Below are 17,647 nucleotides of genomic sequence, written 5' to 3' on the forward strand. Positions count from 1 at the left end.
ATCACAGGTTACTATTCGTCATCGTAGTCCACGTGGATGGTAAATGATGAAAAAGGTGGAACAAATGAAATGTTGACATTTTGTACCTGTCGACCATTAGTACTGCTGACCTTTCATCTGTCTGCCTTTTGTAACTTTTGACCTTTTGTTCCTGTTGATCTAATGTATGTTGACAATATGGTGTCGACCTATTGACTGTCACTCAATCATCCGGAAACTGTCCCCGGGCAGTTCACCAGAAAACCCCTGTTTTTCTCTTGGCATAGGTTTTGGCACAAAGCCAAGGGGCTTTGCCATTTGCTGCAATACCCCAGATCTCTCCACCAGCATTGAGAGTTCTTTAGAGGTTCGGGAGTCTGCCTGTTCACCTACTTTTGCAGGTCCAGACATAGTGGTCATTTGCCAGCAGCTTCACCGTCCACGGGGGCAAATTTTCCTCCGGTTTCCATCACCTTCTCGGCGGTCTGGATGTCATCGGTCACAATTCCAATGTAATCAGTACAAGAAAATAAAACAGAAGTAAAAAATAAAATGAGTTTAAATAAAAAGAGTTGTGGGGGTGGGGTGGGTGAGAGGGGTGCAATGCTATATTAGGGGGGAACAGGACTATGTGGAAAGGGGTTCAGTATGAATGACTGCCAGCCAGTATGCCAGCACCGGGCTCCACTAGCCAGGGAGGTAATGCCGCAGCCGACATTATATGTCTCTGCGGCCGCAGCTTCACTCTCCCCAACTAGTCACCACGCAATCTTCCATTATAGTTGGTGTGCTCCGCCTGATTAACAGGCCAGTAGCGCACAGGCAATCAGGAGAGCGCTATAACGTGGCGCTCCCTGATTGGCTGCCAGGTCCTCTAGTGACAGGAGTCACGGGGGGTCCCGGCATTCGGGAAAGGGGTTCTATGTGTAAACATGGAACCCCTTTAGTTTGTTGGACCGCATTTTTCGTTTTTTTTTTTTTTTTAACCCCTGGGATGCTACATGGAAGAAAGAGGACCAAGCTTCACTGGATTGTTTGTAAGTATACACACATATATATATATATATATATATATATATATACGGGAGAATTGAAATAAGGCGGCACTCAGGAGACTTGAACGTGGTGAATCCAACAGGTGCTTTAGTCAACGTTTCGGGGATCGTGACCCCGTCTTCAGGACACACACAGTGATACAATGTGATAACAAACATCAAATACCTTACCTGGCGCCTCTCCGGCCGTCCTCGCCGCGCCGCCGGGCAGCTTCCGGGATCCCGGCATCCGGACTCCAATGCGGTCACATGATCGGAAGCCCGCTCACCAGGCTGTCATCCGGGGGCGTGGGGGATCGTTGCCAGGATATGCCTGTCAACAATAACAATGCACATCACGTGAAATACAAAATGCAAAGTAAAGTGCAACAGGTATATACTTCTAAGACAGGCTAGTGCATTCACTGCCTGAACAATCAAATGTGGCTGGTGCATAACATAGTTATACGATATAAATGTGCACTATATAATAATGATATAAAAACTGCAGTGAAACAAACAACCATAAAAAGATTAAAAACAAGAAATTTAGCAGCACAGCGTCGCACAATTAGGCTGAAACCCTTTCTAATGCGAAAAAACCAAAAGGTCTGTATTTCAGCCTCAGTAGTTCCTACCATCTCTAGCACATATTACACGTTTACACTAAAGACAATAATATGAATCCAATCTCTATATAATCATTAACTTATGGTCGTAGGTTAATAGAGACCAGATCATTAAACCTATGTACTATTGTCATAAGAACCTCAAACAGATGTACTGTACTTATGTGGAAAGAATGCATGACTCTATTAATACAGTCCCTTAAATGAAATTACTCATACCGAGAGATTCATTCAAACCTCTGGGACTGAGTGTGTTGAGGGTCAGAATCCATCTGGTTTCCAGTTATAACATTTATAACACAGCAGGGAGGACGGGGGGGGGGGGGGAAGAAACACAGCAGGGAGGACGGGGGGGGGGGGGGGAGAAACACAGCAGGGAGGACGGGGGGGAAGAAACACAGCAGGGAGGACGGGGGGGGGGAAGAAACACAGCAGGGAGGACGGGGGGGAAGAAACACAGCGGGGGGGAAAGAAACACAGCGGGGGGGGGAGAAACACAGCAGGGAGGACGGGGGGGGAAGAAACACAGCAGGGAGGACGGGGGGGGAAGAAACACAGCAGGGAGGACGGGGGGGGGAGAAACACAGCAGGGAGGACGGGGGGGAAAGAAACACAGCAGGGAGGAGGGGGGGGAAACACAGCAGGGAGGGAGGGTGGGGGGGGGAAGAAGCACAGCAGGGAGGGAGGGCGGGGGGGAAAGAAACACAGCAGGGAGGATGGGGGGGAAGAAACACTGCGGGGGGGGAAAGAAACACAGCGGGGGGGGAGAAACACAGCAGGGAGGACGGGGGGGGGAAGAAACACAGCAGGGAGGACGGGGGGGAAGAAACACAGCAGGGAGGACGGGGGGGAAGAAACACAGCAGGGAGGGAGGGTGGGGGGGGGGGAGAAGCACAGCAGGGAGGGAGGGCGGGGGGGAAGAAACACAGCAGGGAGGACGGGGGGGGGAGAAACACAGCGGGGGGGAAAGAAACACAGCGGGGGGAAGAAACACAGCAGGGAGGACGGGGGGGGGAGAAACACAGCAGGGAGGACGGGGGGGGAGAAACACAGCAGGGAGGACGGGGGGGGGGAAGAAACACAGCAGGGAGGACGGGGGGGGGGGAAACACAGCAGGGAGGACGGGGGGGGAAGAAACACAGCAGGGAGGATGGGGGGGGGGAAGAAACACAGCAGGGAGGACAGGGAGGACGGGGGGGGGGGAGAAACACAGCAGGGAGGACGGGGGGGGAAGAAACACAGCAGGGAGGACGGGGGGGGGAGAAACACAGCAGGGGGACACTGCCAGCGGCACCCCGTCAGGAGCGACAGCAGCGGGCAGCCCACGGCACCACAGGCAGAGGAGTCGCAGGCAGCCACCAGGGGCTGGCGGCCGCACACACAGCGGGAGGGAGGGCACGGCCGGGAGGGGAGGGTGGCCAGACACGCAGGGAAAAGAAGCAGGGTACACAGTGGGGGGCTGCCTGACAATACTCTCCCAGCGGTGTGCAGCTCCGGCGATCTCCTCCCGCTTCATGGACCTCAGTGACAGCCTCACACGCCAGGAACCGCTGGCTGTCCTCCTGCAGCTCCACGTGACTCCTTCCCTCTCCTCGTGCCCAACTGCCAGTGTCTAGGTTACTACAGCTACTCTCTGTACACCCCCTGCTGGCGGCCACTGCGCAGCCGCAACAAATTGAAAAGCCCTATCTTTATAATGGGGCATATTTTACTTAATTAAAAAAAAATATAACTTTCTGAAAAACCACAACCCCAAAAGGCACTACACTGGGGCATACTCTATCTAATAAAACAAACCCCAAGTCTTTCTTTGTCCTCTATCCTGAGTTATGCCTTCCCAAAAAAATTCTCATTCACTATATGGGAAAACGTTGTCAAAATGCCAACAAGGAAGTAGCAGAAAAAAACTGACAGTTGGAACTTTAGGTTACTCCCAATTCCTCATTTTTTATTATTGTGCCCTGAAATTTGGCATGCAGCACCAGGAGACGATTCTACGCTCCCATGCCAAATTTCAGCTCAGTACGTCCAATCAGTTTTGAGGTGTAGCCCCTCAAACACCATGCCACCTTCTCAGAAGTTCCCTATGGGAGAATTCCGTTTGTTCGATTCAGCCTTAATATAAGGGCACGACCGTGCCCTTATAATTATAATATATATATATATATATATATATATATATATATATTTTTTTTTTTAAATTGAAAAGCGGAAACAGCAGAGATAACCCATAACAAGGTAAATCGTAAGCTGTAAGACACCCTTCCTCTCGTCTAGGAATTTTGTGGTATCAAGAAATGTCATGAAATTAAACTAGCCATATTTCCTTCTGTGAATAGATATATTCCGCTTTTCAGTTTTATTTTACAGCTTACTATTTACCTTGTTATGGGTTATCTCTGCTGTTTCCACTTTTCATTTATATATATATATATATGTTTTTGATGGTTAATCAGCTGCGCTTTCAGTGTTCAAAATCAAAATGTGACTACTCAAAGTGTCCTCAAATAACAACCAAATGTGCGTACCAGACAAACAAAGACTGTTGGCTTGTAGGAGATATCTTTAAGGCAGTTTTTCTTCCTTAATATTCTCCTCTTCTCATATCCGTCCAGATGTTGGGGGTAATTCTGAGTTGATCGCAGCAGGAACTTTGTTAGCAGTTGGGCAAAACCATGTGTACTGCAGGGGAGACAGATATAACATGTGCAGAGAGAGTTAGATTTGGGTGGATTATTTTGTTTCTGTGCAGGGTAAATACTGTCTGCTTTATTTTTACACTGCAATTTAGATTGCAGATTGAACACACCACACCCAAATCTAACTCTCTCTGCACATGTTATATCTGCCTCCCCTGCAGTGCACATGGTTTTGCCCAACTGCTAAAAAATGTCCTGCTGCGATCAACTTGGAATTACCCCCATGGTTTTGCCCAACTGCTAACAAAATTGCTGCTGCGATCAACTCAGAAATAGGGCCATTATGTGGTATTTCACGAATGTAGAGGATGGAGAAAATGTATCAGTAAAGTGCACTTGCTCGTAATATAAAGTGACACTGTGCTTACATGCAAAAAGTGCAAGAAAATTGCAAAAAAAGTGCTGTGGTGCTTAATGTGCAAGAATATGAAAAAAGACTGAAATATCACCCTTCTGGTAATGTGCTTATTTACCAGTCAGGAAGGTGCAGCACCAAGTAAATTTTGTTAATAGAATTCTGAGGCAAAATGAACAATGAAAAAATCGACGTGGAAAAGGTAGAAAACGCAAAAGGTCGGCGTGTGCAAAAGGTTGACATTGAAATGGTCAGCACACCATTTTCTTGTATGTCATTTTGGATATTTAATGATTTCTAAGCCAAATTAGTGGAAATACACTCTCACGAGCTTGCTTCGGTCGCCATGCTTTGGAAAAAGTGACTCACTCCACTTCCACTGCACTCATCACAGGTTACTATTCGTCATCGTAGTCCACGTGGATGGTAAATGATGAAAAAGGTGGAACAAATGAAATGTTGACATTTTGTACCTGTCGACCATTAGTACTGCTGACCTTTCATCTGTCTGCCTTTTGTAACGTTTGACCTTTTGTTCCTGTTGATCTAATGTATGTTGACAATATGGTGTCGACCTATTGACTGTCACTCAATCATCCGGAAACTGTCCCCGGGCAGTTCACCAGAAAACCCCTGTTTTTCTCTTGGCATAGGTTTTGGCACAAAGCCAAGGGGCTTTGCCATTTGCTGCAATACCCCAGATCTCTCCACCAGCATTGAGAGTTCTTTAGAGGTTCGGGAGTCTGCCTGTTCACCTACTTTTGCAGGTCCAGACATAGTGGTCATTTGCCAGCAGCTTCACCGTCCACGGGGGCAAATTTTCCTCCGGTTTCCATCACCTTCTCGGCGGTCTGGATGTCATCGGTCACAATTCCAATGTAATCAGTACAAGAAAATAAAACAGAAGTAAAAAATAAAATGAGTTTAAATAAAAAGAGTTGTGGGGGTGGGGTGGGTGAGAGGGGTGCAATGCTATATTAGGGGGGAACAGGACTATGTGGAAAGGGGTTCAGTATGAATGACTGCCAGCCAGTATGCCAGCACCGGGCTCCACTAGCCAGGGAGGTAATGCCGCAGCCGACATTATATGTCTCTGCGGCCGCAGCTTCACTCTCCCCAACTAGTCACGACGCAATCTTCCATTATAGTTGGTGTGCTCCGCCTGATTAACAGGCCAGTAGCGCACAGGCAATCAGGAGAGCGCTATAACGTGGCACTCCCTGATTGGCTGCCAGGTCCTCTAGTGACAGGAGTCACGGGGGGTCCCGGCATTCGGGAAAGGGGTTCTATGTGTAAACATGGAACCCCTTTAGTTTGTTGGACCGCATTTTTCGTTTTTTTATTTTTTTAACCCCTGGGATGCTACATGGAAGAAAGAGGACCAAGCTTCACTGGATTGTTTGTAAGTATACATATATATATATATATATATATATATATACGGGAGAATTGAAATAAGGCGGCACTCAGGAGACTTGAACGTGGTGAATCCAACAGGTGCTTTAGTCAACGTTTCGGGGATCGTGACCCCGTCTTTAGGACACACACAGTGATACAATGTGATAACAAACATCAAATACCTTACCTGGCGCCTCTCCGGCCGTCTTCGCCGCGCCGCCGGGCAGCTTCCGGGATCCCGGCATCCGGACTCCAATGCGGTCACATGATCGGAAGCCCGCTCACCTGGCTGTCATCCGGGGGCGTGGGGGATCGTTGCCAGGATATGCCTGTCAACAATAACAATGCACATCACGTGAAATACAAAATGCAAAGTAAAGTGCAACAGGTATATACTTCTAAGACAGGCTAGTGCATTCACTGCCTGAACAATCAAATGTGGCTGGTGCATAACATAGTTATACGATATAAATGTGCACTATATAATAATGATATAAAAACTGCAGTGAAACAAACAACCATAAAAAGATTAAAAACAAGAAATTTAGCAGCACAGCGTCGCACAATTAGGCTGAAACCCTTTCTAATGCGAAAAAACCAAAAGGTCTGTATTTCAGCCTCAGTAGTTCCTACCATCTCTAGCACATATTACACGTTTACACTAAAGACAATAATATGAATCCAATCTCTATATAATCATTAACTTATGGTCGTAGGTTAATAGAGACCAGATCATTAAACCTATGTACTATTGTCATAAGAACCTCAAACAGATGTACTGTACTTATGTGGAAAGAATGCATGACTCTATTAATACAGTCCCTTAAATGAAATTACTCATACCGAGAGATTCATTCAATCCTCTGGGACTGAGTGTGTTGAGGGTCAGAATCCATCTGGTTTCCAGTTATAACATTTATAACACAGCAGGGAGGACGGGGGGGGGGGGAATAAACACAGCAGGGAGGATGGGGGGGGGGAAGAAACACAGCAGGGAGGACGGGGGGGAAGAAACACAGCAGGGAGGACGGGGGGGGGAGAAACACAGCAGGGAGGACGGGGGGGAAGAAACACAGCGGGGGGGGGAAGAAACACAGCGGGGGGGGAAGAAACACGCAGGGAGGACGGGGGGGGGAGAAACAGAGCAGGGAGGACGGGGGGGGGAGAAACACAGCAGGGAGGACGGGGGGGGAAACACAGCAGGGAGGGAGGGTGGGGGGGGAAAGAAGCACAGCAGGGAGGGAGGGCGGGGGGGAAAGAAACACAGCAGGGAGGATATGGGGGGAGAAACACTGCGGGGGGGGAAAGAAACACAGCGGGGGGGGAGAAACACAGCAGGGAGGACGGGGGGGAAGAAACACAGCAGGGAGGACGGGGGGGGGAAGAAACACAGCAGGGAGGACGGGGGGGGAAGAAACACAGCAGGGAGGACGGGGGGGGAAGAAATACAGCGGGGGGGGAAGAAATACAGCGGGGGGGGGAAAGAAACACAGCGGGGGGGGAAGAAACACAGCAGGGAGGACGGGGGGGAAGAAACACAGCAGGGAGGACGGGGGGGGGGGGAAGAAACACAGCAGGGAGAACGGGGGGGGGGGGAGAAACACAGCAGGGAGGACGGGGGGGGGGAAGAAACACAGCAGGGAGGGAGGGCGGGGGGGGAAAAAAGCACAGCAGGGAGGGAGGGCGGGGGGGAAAGAAACACAGCAGGGAGGACGGGGGGGGGGAAGAAACACAGCGGGGGGGGGAAAGAAACACAGCGGGGGGGAAGAAACACAGCAGGGAGGACGGGGGGGGGGAGAAACACAGCAGGGAGGACGGGGGGGGAAGAAACACAGCAGGGAGGACGGGGGGGGGGAAGAAACACAGCAGGGAGGACGGGGGGGAAAGAAACACAGCAGGGAGGACGGGGGGGGGAAGAAACACAGCAGGGAGGACGGGGGGGGGAAGAAACACAGCAGGGAGGACAGGGAGGACGGGGGGGGGAAGAAACACAGCAGGGAGGACGGGGGGGGGAAGAAACACAGCGGGGAGGACGGGGGGGGGAGAAACACAGCAGGGGGACACTGCCAGCGGCACCCCGTCAGGAGCGACAGCAGCGGGCAGCCCACGGCACCACAGGCAGAGGAGTCGCAGGCAGCCACCAGGGGCTGGCGGCCGCGCACACAGCGGGAGGGAGGGCACGGCCGGGAGGGGAGGGTGGCCAGACACGCGGGGAAAAGAAGCAGGGTACACAGTGGGGGGCTGCCTGACAATACTCACCCAGCGGTGTGCAGCTCCAGCGATCTCCTCCCACTTCATGGACCTCAGTGACAGCCTCACACGCCGGGAACTGCTGGCTGTCCTCCTGCAGCTCCACGTGACTCCTTCCCTCTCCTCGTGCCCAACTGCCAGTGTATAGGTTACTACAGCTACTCTCTGTACACCCCCTGCTGGCGGCCACTGCGCAGCCGCAACAAATTGAAAAGCCCTATCTTTATAATGGGGCATATTTTACTTAATTAAAAAAAAATATAACTTTCTGAAAAACCACAACCCCAAAAGGCACTACACCGGGGCATACTCTATCTAATAAAACAAACCCCAAGTCTTTCTTTGTCCTCTATCCTGAGTTATGCCTTCCCAAAAAAATTCTCATTCACTATATGGGAAAACGTTGTCAAAATGCCAACAAGGAAGTAGCAGAAAAAAACTGACAGTTGGAACTTTAGGTTACTCCCAATTCCTCATTTTTTATTATTTTGCCCTGAGAATTCCGTTTGTTCGATTCAGCCTTAATATAAGGGCACGACCGTGCCCTTATAATTATAATATATATATATATATATATATATATATATATATATATATTTTTTTTTTTTTTTTAAATTGAAAAGCGGAAACAGCAGAGATAACCCATAACAAGGTAAATCGTAAGCTGTAAGACACCCTTCCTCTCGTCTAGGAATTTTGTGGTATCAAGAAATGTCATGAAATTAAACTAGCCATATTTCCTTCTGTGAATAGATATATTCTGCTTTTCAGTTTTATTTTACAGCTTACTATTTACCTTGTTATGGGTTATCTCTGCTGTTTCCACTTTTCATTTATATATATATGTTTTTGATGGTTAATCAGCTGCACTTTCAGTGTTCAAAATCAAAATGTGACTACTCAAAGTGTTCTCAAATAACAACCAAATGTGCGTACCAGACAAACAAAGACTGTTGGCTTGTAGGAGATATCTTTAAGGCAGTTTTTCTTCCTTAATATTCTCCTCTTCTCATATCCGTCCAGATGTTGGGGGTAATTCTGAGTTGATCGCAGCAGGAACTTTGTTAGCAGTTGGGCAAAACCATGTGTACTGCAGGGGAGACAGATATAACATGTGCAGAGAGAGAGTTAGATTTGGGTGGATTATTTTGTTTCTGTGCAGGGTAAATACTGTCTGCTTTATTTTTACACTGCAATTTAGATTGCAGATTGAACACACCACACCCAAATCTAACTATCTCTGCACATGTTATATCTGCATGCCCTGCAGTGCACATGGGGGGTAATTCCAAGTTGATCGCAGCAGGAAATTTTTTAGCAGTTGGGCAAAACCATGTGCACTGCAGGGGGGGCAGATATAACATTTGCAGAGAGAGTTTGATTTGGGTGGGTTATTTTGTTTCTGTGCAGGGTAAATACTGGCTGTTTTATTCTTACACTGCAATTTAGATTGCAGATTGAACACACCACACCCAAATCTAACTCTCTCTGCACATGTTATATCTGCCTCCCCTGCAGTGCACATGGTTTTGCCCAACTGCTAAAAAATGTCCTGCTGCGATCAACTTGGAATTACCCCCATGGTTTTGCCCAACTGCTAACAAAATTGCTGCTGCGATCAACTCAGAAATAGGGCCATTATGTGGTATTTCACGAATGTAGAGGATGGAGAAAATGTATCAGTAAAGTGCACTTGCTCGTAATATAAAGTGACACTGTGCTTACATGCAAAAAGTGCAAGAAAATTGCAAAAAAAGTGCTGTGGTGCTTAATGTGCAAGAATATGAAAAAAGACTGAAATATCACCCTTCTGGTAATGTGCTTATTTACCAGTCAGGAAGGTGCAGCACCAAGTAAATTTTGTTAATAGAATTCTGAGGCAAAATGAACAATGAAAAAATCGACGTGGAAAAGGTAGAAAACGCAAAAGGTCGGCGTGTGCAAAAGGTTGACATTGAAATGGTCAGCACACCATTTTCTTGTATGTCATTTTGGATATTTAATGATTTCTAAGCCAAATTAGTGGAAATACACTCTCACGAGCTTGCTTCGGTCGCCATGCTTTGGAAAAAGTGACTCACTCCACTTCCACTGCACTCATCACAGGTTACTATTCGTCATCGTAGTCCACGTGGATGGTAAATGATGAAAAAGGTGGAACAAATGAAATGTTGACATTTTGTACCTGTCGACCATTAGTACTGCTGACCTTTCATCTGTCTGCCTTTTGTAACTTTTGACCTTTTGTTCCTGTTGATCTAATGCATGTTGACAATATGGTGTCGACCTATTGACTGTCACTCAATCATCCGGAAACTGTCCCCGTGCAGTTCACCAGAAAACCCCAGTTTTTCTCTTGACATAGGTTTTGGCACAAAGCCAAGGGGCTTTGCCATTTGCTGCAATACCCCAGATCTCTCCACCAGCATTGAGAGTTCTTTAGAGGTTCGGGAGTCTGCCTGTTCACCTACTTTTGCAGGTCCAGACATAGTGGTCATTTGCCAGCAGCTTCACCGTCCACGGGGGCAAATTTTCCTCCGGTTTCCATCACCTTCTCGGCGGTCTGGATGTCATCGGTCACAATTCCAATGTAATCAGTACAAGAAAATGAAACAAAAGTAAAAAATAAAATGAGTTTAAATAAAAAGAGTTGTGGGGGTGGGGTGGGTGAGAGGGGTACAATGCTATATTAGGGGGGAACAGGACTATGTGGAAAGGTGTTCAGTATGAATGACTGCCAGCCAGTATGCCAGCACCGGGCTCCACTAGCCAGGGAGGTAATGCCGCAGCCGACATTATATGTCTCTGCGGCCGCAGCTTCACTCTCCCCAACTAGTCAACCCGCAATCTTCCATTATAGTTGGTGTGCTCCGCCTGATTGACAGGCCAGTAGTGCACAGGCAATCAGGAGAGCGCTATGACGTGGCGCTCCCTGATTGGCTGCCAGGTCCTCTAGTGACAGGAGTCACGGGGGGTCCCGGCATTCGGGAAAGGGGTTCTATGTGTAAACATGGAACCCCTTTAGTTTGTTGGACCGCATTTTTAGTTTTTTTAGTTTTTTAACCCCTGGGATGCTACGTGGAAGAAAGAGGACCTAGCTTCACTGGATTGTTTGTAAGTATACATATATATATATATATATATATATATATATATATATACGGGAGAATTGAAATAAGGCGGCACTCAGGAGACTTGAATGTGGTGAAACCAACAGGTGCTTTAGTCAACGTTTCGGGGATCGTGACCCCGTCTTCAGGACACACACAGTGATACAATGTGATAACAAACATCAAATACCTTACCTGGCGCCTCTCCGGCCGTCCTCGCCGCGCCGCCGGGCAGCTTCCGGGATCCCTGCATCCGGACTCCAATGCGGTCACATGATCGGAAGCCCGCTCACCAGGCTGTCATCCGGGGGCGTGGGGGATCGTTGCCAGGATATGCCTGTCAACAATAACAATGCACATCACGTGAAATACAAAATGCAAAGTAAAGTGCAACAGGTATATACTTCTAAGACAGTCAAATGTGGCTGGTGCATAACATAGTTATACGATATAAATGTGCACTATATAATAATGATATAAAAACTGCAGTGAAACAAACAACCATAAAAAGATTAAAAACAAGAAATTTAGCAGCACCGCGTCGCACAATTAGGCTGAAACCCTTTCTAATGCGAAAAAACCAAAAGGTCTGTATTTCAGCCTCAGTAGTTCCTACCATCCCTAGCACATATTACACGTTTACACTAAAGACAATAATATGAATCCAATCTCTATACAATCATTAACTTATGGTCGTAGGTTAATAGAGACCAGATCATTAAACCTATGTACTATTGTCATAAGAACCTCAAACAGATGTACTGTACTTATGTGGAAAAAATGCATGACTCTATTAATACAGTCCCTTAAATGAAATTACTCATACCGAGAGATTCATTCAAACCTCTGGGACTGAGTGTGTTGAGGGTCAGAATCCATCTGGTTTCCAGTTATAACATTTATTACAACTGGAAACCAGATGGATTCAATTTCTGACCCTCAACACACTCAGTCCCTGAGGTTTGAATGAATCTCTCGGTATGAGTAATTTAATTTAAGGGACTGTATTAATAGAGTCATGCATTTTTTCCACATAAGTACAGTACATCTGTTTGAGGTTCTTATGACAATAGTACATAGGTTTAATGATCTGGTCTCTATTGACCTACGACCATAAGTTAATGATTGTATAGAGATTGGATTCATATTATTGTCTTTAGTGTAAACGTGTAATATGTGCTAGAGATGGTAGGAACTACTGAGGCTGAAATACAGACCTTTTGGTTTTTTCTCATTAGAAAGGGTTTCAGCCTAATTGTGCGACGCTGTGCTGCTAAATTTCTTGTTTTTAATCTTTTTATGGTTGTTTGTTTCACTGCAGTTTTTATATCATTATTATATAGTGCACATTTATATCGTATAACTATGTTATGCACCAGCCACATTTGATTGTTCAGGCAGTGAATGCACTAGCCTGTCTTAGAAGTATATACCTGTTGCACTTTACTTTGCATTTTGTATTTCACGTGATGTGCATTGTTATTGTTGACAGGCGTATCCTGGCAACGATCCCCCATGCCCCCGGATGACAGCCTGGTGAGCGGGCTTCCGGTCATGTGACCGCATTGGAGTCCGGAAGCCGGGATCCCGGAAGCTGCCAAGCGGCACAGCGAGGACGGCCGGAGAGGCGCCAGGTAAGGTATTTAATGTTTGTTATCACATTGTATCACTGTGTGCGTCCTGAAGACGGGGTCACGATCCCCGAAACATTGACTAAAGCACCTGTTGGTTTCACCACGTTCAAGTCTCCTGAGTGCCGCCTTATTTCAATTCTCCCGTATATACAGGCTGTAAGTCTGGTTGGAGGGCACCGGAGCGCTTTTTACTATTAGCTGTCCACTATTGAGTGCCGGACCAGTACTTTCTATATATATATATATATATATATATATATATATATTTTTTTTTTTTTTTTTTTACAGGTACCCGATTGGATTCTACTGGAGAAGGGGATGTGAATGGCAGCGTGGGATGTAGGTAAGTATGAATGAGTGTGTAAGTGTGCATGTATGTGTATTAAAGTTGTACATTCATGGTGTGTGTCTTGTATTTTTATTTGGGTATTTCTTTTGTTGTGGAACTACAGGTACCAGCGGGCCTGTTTATTCCCCACATGTTGGTACTTGTGGTTTTCCAAGTACCAGCAAGTGGGGAAGGCTTGGTGGGACATGTAGTTCCACAACAATGACAATATTTTTTCCTTTTCACCCCTGGCCCTTGGGTGTCTGGAGGGGGGGACCCCTTGATTTAAGGGGTCCCCACTCCCCCAGGGAACCCCGGCCAGGGATGACTAGTTGGGAGGAGTGATGCTGCGGCTGCAAGGACCTATATAAATGTATCCCCCGGCTGCATCATCACCTCCCTGGCTAGTGGAGCCCATGCTGGTTTTAAAAATATGGGGAACCCCTACGTCTTTTGTCCCCCATATTTTTGTAACCAGGACCGGTCCAAGAGCACGGTGCTGGTAGCGTAAATACGGGAATCCCCAGTCAATTTTTCCCCAGTATTTTTGTAACCAGGACTGGCTCAAAGAGCCCGAGGCTGGTTATGCTTTTAGGGGGGGTCTGCACGTAGTTTTTTTTTTTTAACACTTTCTTTACTGTTCTATACAGAAGCATGTACGGCTCTCACTGATCAGTGCATGCTTCACCAAAAATTGCTAGTCTAAACCTGGGGGTATATTTACTAAGATTCGTAATTTCCGAAAATAGGTCAAAGTTCAATCACGAATGACATCGACAGTGTAAAACTGCAACTTTTTGAATTGATTACGATGGATTTACTAAGCTGTCGTATTCGTATTTTTCTTGGCTTCCGATGTCGATGTCATTCGTTTTTTTTTACCTATTTTTACGGCAGTGATTAGCAAAACACTGCCGTTTTTTTTTACAATCAATCTCGGCCGGATCTGTGTGATCCGTGCTGGGGTTCTTATTTTTTTTTTTTTTAATTAAACAATGTAAAATCCCCCAAAAAAATGCGTGGGGTCCCCCCTCCTAAGCATAACCAGCCTCGGGCTCTTTGAGCCGATCCTGGTTGCAGAAATATGGGGAAAAAATTGACAGGGGTTCCCCCATATTTAAGCAACCAGCATCGGGCTCTGCGCCTGGTCCTGGTTCCAAAAATACGGGGGACAAAAAGAGTAGGGGTCCCCCGTATTTTTAAAACCAGCACCGGGCTCCACTAGCTGGACAGATAATGCCACAGCCGGGGGTCACTTTTATACAGTGCCCTGCGGCCGTGGCATCAAAAATCCAACTAGTCACCCCTGGCCGGGGTACCCTGGGGGAGTGGGGACCCCTTCAATCAAGGGGTCCCCCCCCCCCAGCCACCCAAGGGCCAGGGGTGAAGCCCGAGGCTGTCCCCCCCCATCCAATGGGCTGCGGATGGGGAGGCTGATAGCCATTTGTGATAATGAAAAGATATTGTTTTTAGTAGCAGTACTACAAGTCCCAGCAAGCCTCCCCCGCATGCTGGTACTTGGAGAACCACAAGTACCAGCATGCGGCGGAAAAACGGGCCCGCTGGTACCTGTAGTACTACCACTAAAAAAATACCCAAAAAAACACAAGACACACACACCGTGAAAGTATAATTTTATTACATACATACACACATACATACATACTTACCTTATGTTCTCACGCAGGTCGGTCCTCTTCTCCAGTAGAATCCAAGGGCTACCTGTTGAAGAAATTCTACTCACCAGATCCATGGGTCCAGGCTCCTCGGCAAATCCAGGGTTAATCCACGTACTTGAATAAATAAAAAAAAACGGTGTCCCGACCACGAACTGAAAGGGGACCCATGTTTGCACATGGGTCACCTTCCCACGAATGCCAGAAACCCACTTTGACTTCTGTCTAAGTGGGTTTCTTCAGCCAATCAGGGAGTGCCACGTTGTAGCACTCTCCTGATCAGCTGTGTGCTGCTGTCCTCACTGACAGGCAGCACGCGGCAGTGTTACAATGTAGCGCCTATGCGCTACATTGTAACCAATGATGGGAACTTTCTGCCCTGCGGTTGACCTAAAGTGACGTCACCGCTGAGCAGAAAGTTCCCAGCATTGGTTACAATGGAGCGCATAGGCGCTACATTGTAACACTGCCGTGTGCCGCCTGTCAGTGAGGACAGCAGCACACAGCTGATCAGGAGAGTGCTACAACGTGGCACTCCCTGATTGGCTGAAGAAACCCACTTAGACAGAAGTCAAAGTGGGTTTCTGGCATTCGTGGGAAGGTGACCCATGTGCACTGCAAACATGGGTCCCCTTTCAGTTCGTGGTCGGGACACCGTTTTTTTTTATTTATTCAAGTACGTGGATTAACCCTGGATTTGCCGAGGAGCCTGGACCCATGGATCTGGTGAGTAGAATTTCTTCAACAGGTAGCCCTTGGATTCTACTGGAGAAGAGGACCGACCTGCGTGAGAACATAAGGTAAGTATGTATGTATGTGTGTATGTATGTAATAAAATTATACTTTCACGGTGTGTGTGTCTATTTTTTTAGTGGTAGTACTACAGGTACCAGCGGGCCCGTTTTTCCGCCGCATGCTGGTACTTGTGGTTCTCCAAGTACCAGCATGCGGGGGAGGCTTGCTGGGACTTGTAGTACTGCTACTAAAAACAATATCTTTTATTTTACAACAAAGGCTATCAGCCCTCCCATCCGCAGCCCATTGGATGGGGGGGGACAGCCTCGGGCTTCACCCCTGGCCCTTGGGTGGCTGGGGGGGGGGGACCCCTTGATTGAAGGGGTTCCCACTCCCCCAGGGTACCCCGGCCAGGGGTGACTAGTTGGATTTTTGATGCCACGGCCGCAGGGCGCTGTATAAAAGTGACCCCCGGCTGTGGCATTATCTGTCCAGCTAGTGGAGCCCGGTGCTGGTTTTAAAAATACGGGGGACCCCTACTCTTTTTGTCCCCCGTATTTTTGGGACCAGGACCAGGCGCAGAGCCCGATGCTGGTTGCTTAAATATGGGGGAACCCCTGTCATTTTTTTCCCCATATTTCTGCAACCAGGATCGGCTCAAAGAGCCCGAGGCTGGTTATGCTTAGGAGGGGGGACCCCACGCAATTTTTTTGGCAAAAATAAGCACTTTCCCACCCCTTCCCACTGATATACATGCACGGATCTCATGGATCCCTGCATGCATCTCAAATCACGGAAAAAAAAAGCAGGTCTGTTTTTTTTTAGGACTTTTTTACGAGTTGTAATTTTTCACGGCAGTGTTTTGTGTTTTTTTGCTTTGCACTTCTTAGTAAATGACCGAGATTCATATCTAAACAGGCGTAATTTGACCGATGGTGTATTCATTCGTAATTTTTTACCTGAACTAGCAAAAAATTACGAATGCCCTCATCACTGCCGTGATTAGTGTTTAGTAAATGACCGAGATTAACCGAGATGACACTTTGAAGAAAAAACGGCATCTCGGTCAAAATCGGGAGCTTAGTAAATATACCCCCTGGTCTATTATTCTGACGATTTTTGGTAAGGTTTTGTGTGCAAGTAAAAAAAAATCACATCCTATTACATTTGCGATTTTCATTGCTTTCAATGGAAAAACATCTGGATGCGATTTTTCACTTACGATTTTTGGTATATGTTCAAAACTCTATTACATTTGCAATTTTCGGAAAACGTGCGAATTTGCAGTAAAAATCGCATGTTTTCCTAAATCGCACCCTATTACATTTAGCCTATAGACTGAACCCACATGTGCCATTTATTTACATCACTTGATCGAGCATATGGACCTAGTGAAACTGTAAGATTAGTAATCTGCCAAATAGATGCTTGAATTTAATTGAGGAAAAAATAAATTGGGTTTGTAAACAGGTGTTGAGGCTGGACTGATACTGAGCCACAAATACACTGTAAAACATATGTCTTTAAGGATGTTCTTGCGCTTCCACAATAAAACACATCAGGTGCTACGCTGCCCTGTATTTAAAAATCTGAAGTAAAATCGGTTATTTGTGTGAAAGAACACTCATAATGTATCTATGTATGTCTTTTCTTCTATTTGCATATGAATTCTATCACAAATTTAAAACAAAACATGGATTTATAAATCTATGGAATCTATGGAATTTGACAGTATAAATTTTTTGTTTCACCCACACCATACCTCCCAACATTTACCATTTCCAAAGCGGGACCTTGGGAAAAGGGGGCGTGACTTTGCA

General features: G+C 46.8%; 1 long non-coding RNA gene across 1 annotated transcript; it reads right to left on the reverse strand.

Annotated features, from left to right (window-relative positions):
• Positions 1-4,192: 4,192 nt before the first annotated feature.
• Positions 4,193-11,861, reverse strand: LOC134910234 (uncharacterized). Its single transcript, XR_010176150.1, has 5 exons — positions 11,650-11,861; positions 10,816-10,907; positions 6,282-6,423; positions 5,456-5,547; positions 4,193-4,324 (listed from the first exon to the last, which is right to left on the reverse strand). It is a non-coding gene; the product is annotated as an uncharacterized LOC134910234 (long non-coding RNA).
• Between the last annotated feature and the right edge of the window lie 5,786 nt (positions 11,862-17,647).

Source organism: Pseudophryne corroboree, chromosome 1 (assembly GCF_028390025.1).
Source record: "Pseudophryne corroboree isolate aPseCor3 chromosome 1, aPseCor3.hap2, whole genome shotgun sequence".
Taxonomy (NCBI): Eukaryota; Metazoa; Chordata; class Amphibia; order Anura; family Myobatrachidae; genus Pseudophryne; species Pseudophryne corroboree.